Source organism: Myxine glutinosa, chromosome 2, assembly GCF_964187855.1.
Source record: "Myxine glutinosa chromosome 2, kmMyxGlut1.1, whole genome shotgun sequence".
NCBI classification, from domain to species: domain Eukaryota; kingdom Metazoa; phylum Chordata; class Myxini; order Myxiniformes; family Myxinidae; genus Myxine; species Myxine glutinosa.
In genome coordinates this window covers 30,426,907-30,441,465 of record NC_136262.1, presented here as the reverse complement: position 1 = coordinate 30,441,465, position 14,559 = coordinate 30,426,907, and the positions used below count along the sequence as shown (strand labels likewise).

General features: G+C 47.4%; 1 protein-coding gene across 2 annotated transcripts in view; it reads left to right on the top strand.

Annotated features, from left to right (window-relative positions):
- The window catches only part of LOC137421928 (frizzled-3-like), a 47,052-nt gene that overhangs the window by 13,879 nt on the left and 18,614 nt on the right, over positions 1-14,559 (top strand). The window lies entirely within an intron of this gene.

Genomic DNA, 14,559 nt, shown 5'->3' with positions numbered 1-14,559 from the left:
CATATATCCATATTTCTTTTCCAAATTGTTCCTGATATACACATTAATCCCATCTGTCTTTGTTTCCAGATGAACTCAAATCAGGAAATCAACACAAATCCTTATTACCTCCAATCAATTCAAAATTAAATCAAACAATTCAAAACCAGATCGGATCAGCGATCAAAAATCACTTTTCCAATCAACAATTCATTCAAAGACCAAGCTTAAAAACACAACTCTCATCTTACTGTGACAAATAAGCAACCAACCTACTTCACACTAAACAAATAACTTTTCATCACCCCTTTCTTCTCCACCGCCTCTTACACTTAAACAGATCATAATTACTCACTCATACACTGTTGCCCATCACCCAGTTGCCCCAGACCCAAACACAGGTTTGAAATCCCAGTAGGTTGTTCTTCAATCCCAACCATCATGTGATCCCAACATCTCTCCATTTATTTCGTTCCTCATGGGGTTGGTGTTTTATGGCCTTTACCTCTTACCCAATCACACTGCACATTATTCCCCGTCCTTGATGGATAATTTTACATTTTGTGACTCACAGCTCCTGCCTCCATGGAACAATGACGCCTGAGCACTCAATTAGCCCTCCCAGTACCAAAGACTTACAATCAGACCGACAGACAAACAAATAACAGAGGCCTGTCGCCAGCCCCAGCACAGGACATCACCTTTCCGGGCAGGTACGATATAATCCACAGCATCGAAATGCCAATTTCTATCCGGAGCCTCGCAAAGCCAAAATCCATGCATGCGTGCTCCATCATGCAACCCGATCTGTACTCGGTGCGCCCGGCGCCCCCTATAATCAGTGAGTTATAATAACCACAATATCTCTGGCACCCAACTCGTGATACCACAATTTAATCCACGTTACTTGCATCTCTTCATCCTCCCAAATGTCCTCCATTTAACGTGACTCAAATCCATCTCAAATCCCCACAGCTCGATCGAACACGTCACTGTACTCGACCCGGTTAAATTAAATTCCAAGCGTACTGTACCTGACTGACGCTTCCACAACAACAAAAAACTCGATATTCTCTGTCCACTAATTATGTACATGATTTTGGTTTTACCCACAATATAATGTCCCGATATTCTCCAGATTTAAGTCCTATATATCCTGTCGTTAAAGCAACACCCTGTAGACTGACTCCGCCTGTCGTTCTTCCAAGGTTAGTGAATTACCTCTGACCTTTCTCCCTTACAAATCTCGAACAAAGGTCAACTAAACTTTAAAAAGTCAAACTTCGAATTGGGGTAACCAGCGTTTTATTTTTCCGCAAATAATACAAGTCCGGCGTCATTCCCTGCAAGAACCACATCCAGACAGACAAATGACCCTTATTGAGGCTCTACATCGCAAAATGCTAGCTCCTACGAATCCAACAACCGTCACAATCCGTTCAGGGACTTCCGTACGTGCTCTACAATGCAGCACCTCTCTACCTGGTGCACACCTTTCGCACATCCTTCCTCGTTCGCACAACGCTTCATCAACACACCTCCTCGCGCCCACACCTTGGCACAAGCCACACCACATACCGACAGTTGAAACCTCAACCGTCCTCCTTCCTCGGATCAGCGTTCTGTTGAAAACGTGACATTTCTGTTCAAATTATTGAATTTCCAAATACTCTCCCTGCAGCGCCCGTGAGGCAGCTTGTCCCACATTATCTGCCTCCAGACCCATATGCGTTTTAATAACTTAACCTTATCAGCATACTAAATCTGTGTCCGCATCGATCAACACAAATGCATCGATGCATCTTCCAGCCGCCACTCCGCACTGTACCTTACTGTACGAACAAGACTTCCTGTTGGAACTTGGCTCCGGAAATTAATTACTCTGTCTTGAAATCGTTTATTTTAGCCATCTTAAATAAATCCATCCATCTATCCATCTTATAAATCCATCTTAAATAAAAATCCATCTTATAAGTAACGTATTCGTCCTGTGACATTGCCTGGCATATATGTCGCAGCCGGCCACTATTCCGACATGGCTCGTCTGACATGAACGTCCGACATCCAGCAAAGTCGAAATGACCCACAATGCATTTGGGCACACATCCTCCTCTGAGAGTGGGCGAGTTATCGCCAGCACTCTGAGCAAATCTCATACAGCACACCCGTGACTCGCGGCTCGCTCGGCTCCTGTCTGAACACCCAATATCCCTCTACCCAAACTTCCACGGAGCCGCACGGCGGAAACACAGGTTTGTACCACACTTTAGTTAAACGAACATTGCCAGGATTCTCGGATAGACGTTTAATTTCACAACACACATGACAAAAATCCGATTTAAATTCAGAGATCGCCGATCGACCTGGCACAACCATCTCAACGCGACGACGCCACACCGCCCCCCGTCTTGGCGCGCACCCTCGTGCCTCCACACGAATCCCAACACTCCCTGCACGCCGCTCTATTCGCGTTCGCGGCGGGGTTTACCTCGCGTTGGGACATGCAGTCGGCTGTCATAACAAAGTGCGAAAAGCTGTCATAACAAATCTGCGACCTGACATGTGAGCTGTCAGAACATTGAGCTGTCAGAACTCATCCCTAGCTAACAGGATCTCCGACGCTTGACCTCTCTGACCCAAAATGCACTATATGACACCAATTCCAAAGGTGAGCTGCCTCAGCGATACATCCCACACATACAATACACAATATCTGCCATTGAATGAACTCTTCGATTCAAGTAAAACACACATATTGATTCGAATTCTGCAACCATCTCCAAGAAACCGCTTCATATCAACAGTAGATCGACAAGGGCACTCCGGGTGCTTTCCTGACCCGATTTATATCAATTCGCTTCCCAAACAACTCCCAAACAGATGAAAATCCGGACTCAGTTCAGGACCTCGCCTGTTCTCTCGGATAGACGTTAAAATGGACATTCCCGGCCTGAATTTCCCCCAAGTCGAGCAGATCGCTTACAAAGTTTCACACCGAAACCCTCTGCTTTGCACATGACACACAGACAAACACATTGGCCAGACACACACGTCAATTAACATCCCAATATACATTCATTCCTCATTCATATACGAGTGAGTCTCCCATTCTTCACGCGAAACTCAGATCGACTCAAATCATGCCTTTCTCCAGCCACTCCCAAACAATCTTTGCTCATTCATGTTACGTCTCTCATTCAAGGAAAAGGATTTTTGGGACGGGTTGGACGGGGGTTGGTTGAGGTGAAAAAAAGGGAAGGCAGGGCGGGGTGTTGGGGTGTTGCCTAGAGCCCTGGGACTGAGCTCAGGTCTTGGGGGGGGTGGGGGGTGTTGCCTAGAGCCCCGGGACTGAGCTCAGGTCTTGGGGGGTTGGGGGGTCTTGGTCTGGTATCTGGTCCAGCGGCATCACTCGCTGTTTTACTTGTTTAACTACCTCCTTAATTGTTTTGTCCTGAACTTTGCTTCCTGAACTTGCTTCCTTTGGCTCTGAAGCTTCAAATTCCTACAATGCAGCTCCTGCTTCAATTTTCAATATTTCAAAACCTAACCTGTCCTTCTCACCCTGTGGCCACCTGGCCCATTTCCTGTGAGCTTATTTATTTTCTCTTGTCCACCAGATCCTGGCCTGCTTTATCTGGACCTCTTGTCTAGAACTTAGTCTAGAGCTTCCTGGCTTGACCTCGTAGTTGTCACTACCTTCTTGTCAAACCTACCTGGTACCTACGCATTTCACCCTTCCTGGCCATGTCCCTTTGGCCGTCTAAGTTAACCACAGCCCTCCTTCCCTGGCATGCAATGGCATACCCCATCTTGTCTCTGGGCTGTTCCTTCCTGGAAAGTTCTCGGCCTGGCTCGACCTATATGGCTGTCCGACCTCACTTTCCCCCCTTCCCTTGTACCGAACGTTATCTTCACCGATATCCTGCGCAAATCCTTTTACTGGCCATGTTCCTATGGCCTTCTATGTTCCTATGGCTTTCTATCTAAGTTTAGCCACAGCCCTTCGTTCCCTGGCATGCAATGGCATACCCCATCTTGTCTCTGGGCTGTTCCTTCCTGGAAAAATCTCGGCCTGGCTCGACCTATATGGCTGTCCGACCTCACTTTCCCCCCTTCCCTTGTACTAACTGTAACTTTAAGCTTACTGTTAAGTCCTTACTTGTATCCTTACTTGTTTATCCTGGCTTTAACAAAGCTACGTCATTCTGAGGCCTAAATGAGCCTTTACTTACAATTTCTGTTCGAGTGCAGACAGCGCGGAAGACAAGGAGACTGAACCCGCTCGAAGGAGGAAGGTACGAATTTGGAATAATAGCCCTCTGATATAAAACAACTCCCACCTTTAATCAAATCAACGTGCCGGCGCCGGCCTCAGGTCAGCCTTCCTCCTGTCCCTCGGGCTCCGTTTCCCGTCCTCCGCGTCTGTTGACACCCCACTCCTGGTACCATCTGTGAAGAATCAGCTCTTCGTTTGCAAAAGAAGTCCACAAATAGCCTGAAAAATGACGCAGTTTATTAAAAACCAACTTATACAGATCCGGAGGAGGCCAAGACATCTATAGCAAGAGCCAGTCTCATGCCACGTCAAGCCTTCCTGAAAACGCATTGATTCTCATTCACTTATATACGAATACGATTATCAGAAAATCTCCGAGAGAACGAAGCGACTGGCGAGAGTCCCTCCCACCGTTATCATTCGGGGGAGTCAGCCCTTCCTTATCATTTGGACCAATTGTTTCTCTGGGCTCCGAGAAAACAGAAATATAACTCACAAAGAGGAGAGTGTATGCTTAGCCAAACAAACCCATATATTTTATGGGTTTGTGTACATGAGTAATCCAAAGCATGTTTATACAGAGTCATGCGTTGCTGAGATTAAAACAAAATATATATGGTTAACGATCATGTCATTCTACTAGCATTACGCAAAAACAAGCGCATGTGGGCGTGGTTTTACGACCAGCCTCGAAAAAAGCACACGTATACAATTTGTTCAGCATGACCTCAGCGAGCCTTTTCTCATCCAAAACTAAAACGAAGCAAAAACCCTTTATTAACTTTATGAAATAGCATTTTTAAACATCATATAAATCATAACACATTAGCACCCAACGTCTATAACTGAACTTTAGGCAATAACAAATCTACTACTTGACACGTGTAGTTGGTTGGGCACTCCACCACTGTGAGGATGTCGGCCAGGTGAGGCCGCAGGTGGGCTCTGGGAGCCGGTAGAGTTGTGGATGGGGCCCGAGGATCCGGAGGATGGACCCGGGTAGCCCAGTGCCAGAGAGGGCACCGAGTGGGGAGAGTGCCAGAGGGCCTTCCCCTGGTAGTTAGGTTAGGGTAAGGAGCAGGTAAGCTCGGAGGCAACTGCAGTGGTGGAGGTGTGCAGGTGGGTAGACCCACTGGGAGAGGTACACGTCGCAGCCCAGAAATTGTACGAGGGCACCGGGAGATGAATCGGGGGAGTGAGACCCCAAATTGAAGAGCACCACAGTTTGGCCAATGGGAATTGGTTTTTAGAACCCATAGTGTAAGAGGGCCAATGGTTTGGCCGGAGAAAGACCCCGGGTAGTGTAAAGTTGTTAAAGTCATTTAGGAGATAGTTAGGATTGATGAACCTGTCGCACCATACGCAGCCACTTACCTGTGGTGATGATGATGACTCCACACCTGTGTTTTCTTTGGTTGTGTTGCAGAAATGAGAATTGCTGTGAGGATTTGTGAGACGCATCACGACGTGGATGAGACATTGGGGTGATTCCATCTCTCCCTCCCTAGGAGGGACTGATGATGAATTGGTAATGGCAAATTTTGATGTTGAGTTGAAAATGGCAAATTTTGATGAGAGTTGAAAATGGCAAATTTGATTGGTTAGGAGGGAGAGAAGACGAATTTGGTTTATGGGAGGAACGGGGAAGACAGTAGGGATGTTTGTCGATTTGTAAAGTAGATGTTTATGGGTAGTGTTGTGTTTTGTGGATACAGTAAGGGGTAAGGGAGGGGCCATGTAGGTTACCTGGTGGGGGGGGGGGCGTACGATAGGAACGTACCTGTCTCACCTGGTTCCCATGTGCCCCCAGTGTGCATCATCTTGTATTGCGTGCACTTTTGCGCCCTTACCACCTTACTCACTTGTCTGCTTCTTTTGTCTCCCACCTCCGAGGATCTGGCTTTGGGGTAGAGAGAGAGGAGAGAGAGGTGCTGGCTGCGCAGTTGTGGGCCTGCACTTTCGCTGTTTGCTGCCGGGATCGATACACCATATGGACCGCCATGTTTGTGGCCACCCACAATGGACCGCAGTTCGTTTGCGGCCAAGCACCACCCGGGGATGGACCTATGGGTCAACGTGGCACCTATGCCATAAAGGTGAACCACTGTTAATTAACACCACTGAAGGCCACACGAAGAGCAAGAGACACCTGCAGGGTTAGGGGTTGTCGAATTTATTTTTATTCCAATGAACAATGGTGACTGCACCGATTGGTGGTGGGGTGGTGCTTTTGATGCTGGGAAAGGGTGCTCTGTATGTTATTAAAGGCCGTCGGCCACAGAGCACTCGTGGGTTGGTGTATCGATGCTGGCAAGCGCGCTCTCTCTATGCATAACATCTGCATGTGTTCCTCCAAAAACAGGTCCTGGATCGTAGTGTAGATATCAGCGTAATCTTGTAAATAATGCTCCCTACCGGCTGTATGTTTAGTTTGAGAATTCTTTCCGGATTCGGTTATCCTGTGGGTGTGTTTCTGTGAGGAGAAGGGTGCAACGTCGCAGGGGGACATATTTACTCATTTGTGAATATCTGTAAAACTGTCGCACTCAGGGTAGAGTTAATAGTAGAGGGAACTACATTGCGTGCCACACTAAAGTAGGTAAAAATTTATCGGGTCGGGACGCCCCGAGGGTAGAGAAGGGTGCAATGTTGCGAATATGGAATTTGGCCTCCATATCCGCTTGTAAATATTCCCCTATTTTCTCCAATACTCCCCAACTTTCCCCGATCCCCCATTCCCTAGTCCCATTGCATGTAAATAACAATCAGTAGAGCCGACCTTCCCCTTATTCCCCCATTAAATGTCGTGCCCAGGTCCACCGCACCACACGTAGACAACTTTCGGACATCTTCCTAGTTATTCTTATTCTATGTCAGTTAAGGCCTCGTCTCCATTAATTATGACTCTTCGTTGCACCAGAATGTGATTATATGGCATCAGTAGTGAGTTTAGGACCTTTCCCATACCTCCTTCCATCTTCTTCCCCAACAATTACAACAACAACAGAGGAGATGGCGGCGGAGCGGGGGAGGATGCGTCCTCACACCGGCTCGATTAGCGCCATAGACCATGCGCTCCACGGGGTTACCACGAAGGGGCTCCTTGTCAGCTCCTCGTCAAGGGCGGAGCCTGGTAAACCCCCCGCACGCACCCAATGAGAAGCAACGTGCCGATTCCACGAGGCGGAGCTAACGAGCCGAGGGCGTGTCACTCCCCGCCGGATATACGCGGCCCCGCGCCGGATGTGACGTCAGATGCGCCCCCAGCTGGAGAAAGAACGTTGCCTGCGATCGCGGAGAGGAAGAGAACCCGCCTGTGAAAGAACGTTACCTCCGAGCGCTGAAACCTCCCGCATCTCTGGACCGGACCGGGTCGATTCTAACCTTTGAGCACAGGTGCACCTGGAGCCATCGACAACCGCTTTCCTGCCATCAACCCCCGTGTGAGTCAGCTTTGTCCCGTTTATCTGTCGTCTGTTGGGAATAATATAAGATTGTGTCTAAGTGCCTGTCTTCCTATGATGCACCTCTCGTCCCTGTAATCTAACCTTTCCGTACGAATATAATCTCCTCCGGAGGTCTTGAGAATTGAAACATTGGTGTCGTATTGTGTTATTGTAATCCAGCCGGGTGTCTTCTTTTCCTTATTGAGCCAGCATCGCGCGACTAGTCAACGTTCGGGCACAATCGGGTAACTTGTGCAGACGTGGTCATACCATAAAACCGCTCGGTAAATAACATCCAAGCCACGTCTGTAACAATACTTTCACGAATATATATATAGTCCATGAATAAGGAATCCAAGAGGAGATGCTTTAAAAGTAAAAAAAATAATCAACAGGGATAGATAAATTTTAGAGAAGAGTGAAACTCTGGAACCATTTAGTTTGTTTCAATGAGAAAAAAAGTTAGTATGACAAGTACAGGTGGATTAATCATTTTTTTCTATCACCACCTTGATAACAATTATAATTTCACGGATTATCGTCTTTCCTTCTTTTCTCACCCTGTATATCTCATTCCCAACTAAATCAACTTTAACAAACTAATCGACAACTTTAACTTTAACCTGTATCGTATTACTAATTAATTGTTTATACTCTTGTAAATACACTTGGTCTACCTTTTCCACCTGCTTATTGACGTCAGAAAAGACGTGTTCTCTGGAGAATGGCCGGGACTGTGAGGATCTCATCAACTGGTTGAAAAAGTCTTCATATGAAAGTGGAGAGTAGGTGCAAGTTGCGTTGATATATTTACAGACAGGATGTATGAGACAAGACGTCCCACTTCCAGGATACCAACAGTCCACAAGATGATGACGTTTAGAAGACCTGGTCAGTTTGTCAATTCTATACAATGTGGTCAATGTCTCCATTTATGGTACCTTGGAAAAATTTGAAAAAGTAGGCCATTGTGTGGCAATACCCTGACCAAATTCTAAATTCCTGCTCTACTCTAGGCCAGGAGTGATGCCAACCAGCAATGAAATGTTTTTGTTTTTTTTGTATACAGAATCGAGGCTCGTGAAAGAGCTAACATTTATTTCACAAACAAAACAAACAGACAAACAAAATATATAAAAAGAGGGAGCGGTAGACAAGATGGGGAGAGAAGGGGAAGCACACAAACACAACATTTGAGAGCATGGACATCGGCAGATGTGTGGGAGGGAGAGGGCTTGGGGGGAGGAGGCGTGGAAGGGGGGCAGGGGAGGGTGGGAGAAGTATAAAACACAAGGACACCAAGGACTTCCAGGACAGAAGTTGGTATTTCAAAAAAGTGGATTTGGGGTGAAATTAACGGGGGTAGAAAAGATCAAGGTTTTGGATGGGGGAAGATAAGAGATGGTGGTGAACAGCTGTTTTAAAGACCTGGAGGGTGGAGTGGGATTGAAGAGAGTGAGGGAGTTTGTGAGTGAGTGAGTTGTGGCCTACATACACTATACATCCCTCCCCGTCCTTCAAACAAAGTTTATTTACGAGTACAATCGACTTAAATTGTACATTATTCTACCCACTCTGCTTTTATAATGGAATTTAAGACGCAGCAGAAGATGAAAGAGTTAAATGCAAAGAAGGAAGGAATCACATTTTAGCCTATCGGACATTCAGACTTTGCCGGGACTGCCTACCAAATATATTTTTGGTCCATTTATAGATTTATTCCAAAACTAGCGGATATACCTTACCTGGCAAGGATGGGTGATGGGATGAAATAGCATTTGATAGGACAAAGGGCTGCAGAATAACAACAACAATCCCGTGAAAAAAACAACAACAATCTACTTGAGAAAAGTCTACTTTCAACTAGACTGAATGGAATAAAAAAAATTAAATAAAATCAGATGTGTAAGCATAATTGTAAAAGGATTATTTATGCTCACAAAGTTTGGTGACGATGCACAAAGCGGCGAGAGAGGAAACAGCAAACCAGACAGACAAACGGACAGACACAGTCATACTATTCACATCGATACAATCAAGTAGTTGACTCAATAAATTTGCGGTGCAAGCTCAATTATTTTTGGTCTTTGCAGATAATACTTGGCACTGAAATCCTGATATGCGGTACAAAGTAATCCAAGTTATCCAAATTCATGCATTGTGTGACCTGAAGGTGAATGTTGTAACGTCTTGGTCTCCCTAACGGGCGACACGAGACTGCCGGAGATGAACTTCCAAGACGTCGAGTGGTGGTGCTCCACATACGTGGCAACTTGTGATCATACTCGTGATACTCGTGATGCTGTGTGGCTGGGATTAATTTATTTGGCCATGCGGCGTTTTCAGCACGCGCGTATGGTTTTAAGGGGAATTTGGTTACGCTGGAGGGTGATTCCATGGCTCCAAATCCACAGAGAATTTAAAAAAAAAAAAAACAGATTTAATAAATAACGAGGATGTGGACGAAGTGAGAAAACAAAGATTGAGTGTGATATGGAAACCCGCTAACACATGAGACAGTAATGGGTTCCTCGCCTAAGCCTTGAAATAAACCGATCAATAGGCGAACTTGTTCGGGAACACAAGACAACGAATGGATAGACAGGATGGATGGAGTAGAGGTGGGTTTGTGGTCTTTCCTTCTGTTGGGATATCAGGAGGTGCAACGTGGTCACGTGGGTCAAGCTCACGTTTGTGTGGGATGCTTCAGGTGTGGTACCTGTGTGCGGCTGTGCACTGGCTCGCCTTTTCTCCTCCCGACTCTGAAAACTATTCTCAGTCCGTCGCCTTTGCTAGGCAGATCAGCTGACGGCCACAGCAGCTCGGCAGACAGCAGGTCACGGCCCTCAGCTCACACCTCTTCACTGAGCTCTCTCCCTGTCGCTTCACTGCCGCTGTGTGTGAGTGCGGATATAGCCAAAACCTCCTTGGGAGAGTTCCCCTCCGCCTTGGGAGAGTCATGTGTTACGGATTTATGTGAATTGATGTGAATTACTATTCAGGTCTTTGCTTATTAATGTGTAGTCGATTAAAGGTTGTTGTGATTAAAGGGTCAGGAGCCCTTCTGGGAAAAAGGAGACCGGAAACGGAAGAAAAAAAAGACACAAGGTCCGGGAGAAGCAGCGATCTTCCTCTTCCTCGCCGAGCTCCGACGTGAGCGGGATCGATATTGAGCAGCGTGGGGGGACGCTGCGTTTGAAAGCCCGTCTGGCGAAAGGAGTTACCTGCGCGGGGTAATTACCCCTTTACACGTCAAGTTGCCGTGGGTTCGTGCACGGAACCAAGCGTCCGGCACAGTTCGCCTCACCGTCTACAAGGACGCGTACGGGTCGCACCTTGGGCCTCGGGCGCTGGGCAAGCCGCGCGTTGCTTTGCCCGCTTTGCTTGGCAAGGAGGTGTGCGCTGCAGCCGTTGTTCCCGGTACGTGACGTGCACGTTTGGGAGCACGTCAGCCAGGAGTCGTTCAACCGCCCGTGTGCGGAGAAGCCGACCTACACCTTGGTCTGGAGGGGCCCAGAGACATTGTGAGGGACAGTGACCAAAAGGGGTCGTGAGTGGGGAAAGGGGACACATATGTAAGATGGCCATCTTTGTAATATTGATTGTTGATTGTTGATGGTTGTGGATTCCTTGGGGGAATATATTATTGATTACTCCGGATCCTTGGTGTGGGGTTTCTTATTGACTGGAATTCATATTGATTGCGTTACGAAAGCGTATAAATCATAGATCTTTCTGGCGGAGTTCCTCTCATGGTCCGGGGGTCACCGATACCAGGTAGTCACCAGGAGGACCACGTAACAGAATTGGGGGCTCGTCCAAATTATGATTTGCGGATTCGCAATTGGGTCTACGTCCGGGATCTAAAATTGTATAAAATAATAAAATAATATTTTTATTAATTAAAATTTATTAATTAAGTATTAATTGGTAAATTTTTGGGAAATTGGGGGTAAAGTCTTGGGTGAAGGTTAACAGGTGTTAACGATAGGCACCATGGCGTTTGTGGCACAGAACTTTGCGGTAACCCCGAGTGAGGCACAGTTTCGAGCGTTACTAAAGTCGGACCTCTTGAAATTGGCCAAACATTTTAACTTGGAGGTCCGAACTAATTTGAGGAAGGCAGAGTTGCAGACCACGGTGATACAATCTATGGTGGGATTAGGAACATGGGACGAGTTAGCCTGGGAGTGGCTACCCGAAGAACCAGAAGACGTTGAGCTCCGGAAACTGGAGTTGCAATTACGGAGCCAGGAACGGATCAAAGAAGAAGAAAGGAAAGCAGAAAAGGAAAGAGCAGAAGAGGAAAGGAAAGCAGAAGAGAGGAGAGAAGAGAAACAAGCAGAGGAAAGGAGAGTGGAACGAGAACTCCAGGAAAGGTTAGAAGGGAGAAAAGCAGAGGAGAGGAGAGCTGCCAGGGAACTCGAAGCAGAGGAGAGAAAAGCCGAAAGGGAGTTGAAGGAACGTGATCTGGCGCTTCAGCAAGAAATTAAATTCAAGGAGCTGGATTTAATGAGAGAACGGGGAGAGGTACCACCCTTGCTGACGGGGTCGACACCTAGCCAGAACACCGGGGAGGTGGGCAGACATGTGAGGCTGGTTCCACCCTTCAGTGAAAAGGAAGTCACTCAATTTTTTCCACACTTTGAGAAAGTGGCTCGACAGTTAAACTGGCCGGAGGAGGCCTGGACCATACTAGTGCAAAGTGTGCTGGTGGGTAAAGCTCAAGAGATTTATTCGGCGCTACCAATGGACCAATGTGCAGATTATGAGGTATTGAAGAAGCACATCCTCAAAGCCTATGAGTTGGTTCCGGAAGCTTACCGGCAAAAATTCAGGAATGCCAGGAAGAGGGAGAGTGAAACCCATGTGGAGTTTGCCAGAGTGAAAGAAAACATGTTTGATCGGTGGTGTGAGTCGAAAGGAGTCGGGAACGACTTCGAAGCATTGCGTGACCTGATGCTGGTGGAGGAATTTCAACAGTGTGTCCACGAGGACATCAAAGTGTACCTGCAGGAAAAGAAAGTACTGAAGTTGTGGGACGCAGCCACCATGGCAGATGATTATGCCTTAACACACCGGATAGGGGTCCACGAACCTAACTCCTCGCCTAGATCTCCGCAGGGGAGGTGTGGAACAGCAGGTGCGGAGAACGACAATACATGGCGGCGGCCTCGAGATGATTATGGGGACAATGCTGATACCCAAACTGTTCGAAATCAGGGGGCTACGGGCCCAAGACAAACTTATTTTTCGGGGGGCCCGAGGCAGACCACGAGTTTTTCCTCCGGGCCTACTTGTGCGTTTTGCAAGAAACCTGGACACTTGATGTCCAGTTGTTACCTCATGAAAAGGGAAAACCCAGAGCGGAGTCCGACTATTACCACTCCGAATGCGATGGCAAGCGTAAGAAATCGCCCACAGAAGAGTTACCAACCATTTATTTATGAGGGGTTGGTCTCACTCAAGGGAGACTTGACTAACCCAAGACCGGTTAGGGTTTTGAGGGACACAGGAGCCCATCAATCCTTAATGCTTGAAGGCATTTTGCCATTGTCAAAGAGTACCGCAACTGGTGATAGTGTTCGGTTACAAGGGATCGGTGGCTGTGTTAGTGCCCCACTTCATGTCATCCATTTGGAATCCGATTTGGTGTCAGGACCGGTCACCGTCGGTTTACAAGCCACGCTTCCTGTAGAGGGAGTATCTGTGATTATCGGGAATGATTTGGCCGGGGGGCAAATTGATGGTAACCCAAGGGTGGGTAAAGAGCCCCGCAGGGGAAATAACACCACCCCCGCTCGGGATGGCGACAAAAGTTCCAAGTTATTTGTAGGGGGACTGAACTTCAACACAGAGGAAGAAGTTCTGACCTCTGTCTTCAACAGATATGGGCCGCTGGTGGAAGTGCGGGTGGTAAAAGACAGGGAAACGCAACGGTCAAGAGGGTTCGGCTTTGTCACGTTTGCAAGCACAAGAGACGCCAGAGAGGCAGAGAAGAATTGGAATGGTAAGGATTTGGAGGGTCGGACCATAACAGTAGGGAAGGCATTTCGTAGGCGTCGAGAGGTCTACAGAAGAGGACAACTTGGCAGTAGTTTTGGGGTTGGCAGCAGCCGATATTACTATGGAGGCTCCCAGTTACGGCACCTCCCGAAAGAATGAACGTCAGAGCACTGGCCGAGAAGGAGACCGCCAGTCAGGTAACGGCTGGGACCAGGGGTCCCACCGTAACTGTTAGGACTCTGGAGAAGTTGAAGCACTATATACGGGGGAGCCGCCGAGCCGGGGCTCCTACACAGACTAATCGTGAACGCCACGTTCTTAAAGGCGTCCAGGTAGTGAACTTTCCTGCACGGACTAACCGTGAACTCCACGTTCTTAAAGGCGTCCATGTAATGAACTTTCCTCCCCGGACTAACCGTGAACTCCACATTCCTTAAGGCGTCCATGTAGGGAATACTCAGCTGGGCCTCCCGAAAAAGTGCTATCGAGAGGTTTAAATTTGGGGGCTTTGGTCACCACCTCTTAACCGTCATTCAAGAGAAACTAGAAATGGTTGACGCTTGGTCCAGAGGGAATTAATCTAGGGGATTGTGTAAAATTTTGTTGCTTTATTTTTAAGTGATAACTGTGCCCGGGGGGAACTGATGATTTGGGGGGGTGGGGGGGGGTGAGTTATCTGGTTTGTTTATCCAAGTTGGCCGGCAAAGAAAGTTTTCGCTGGGTTCAAACTTTCTTTCTTGAAGGGGGGGGAGTGTTACGGATTTATGTGAATTGATGTGAATTACTATTCAGGTCTTTGCTTATTAATGTGTAGTCGATTAAAGGTTGTTGTGATTAAAGGGTCAGGAGCCC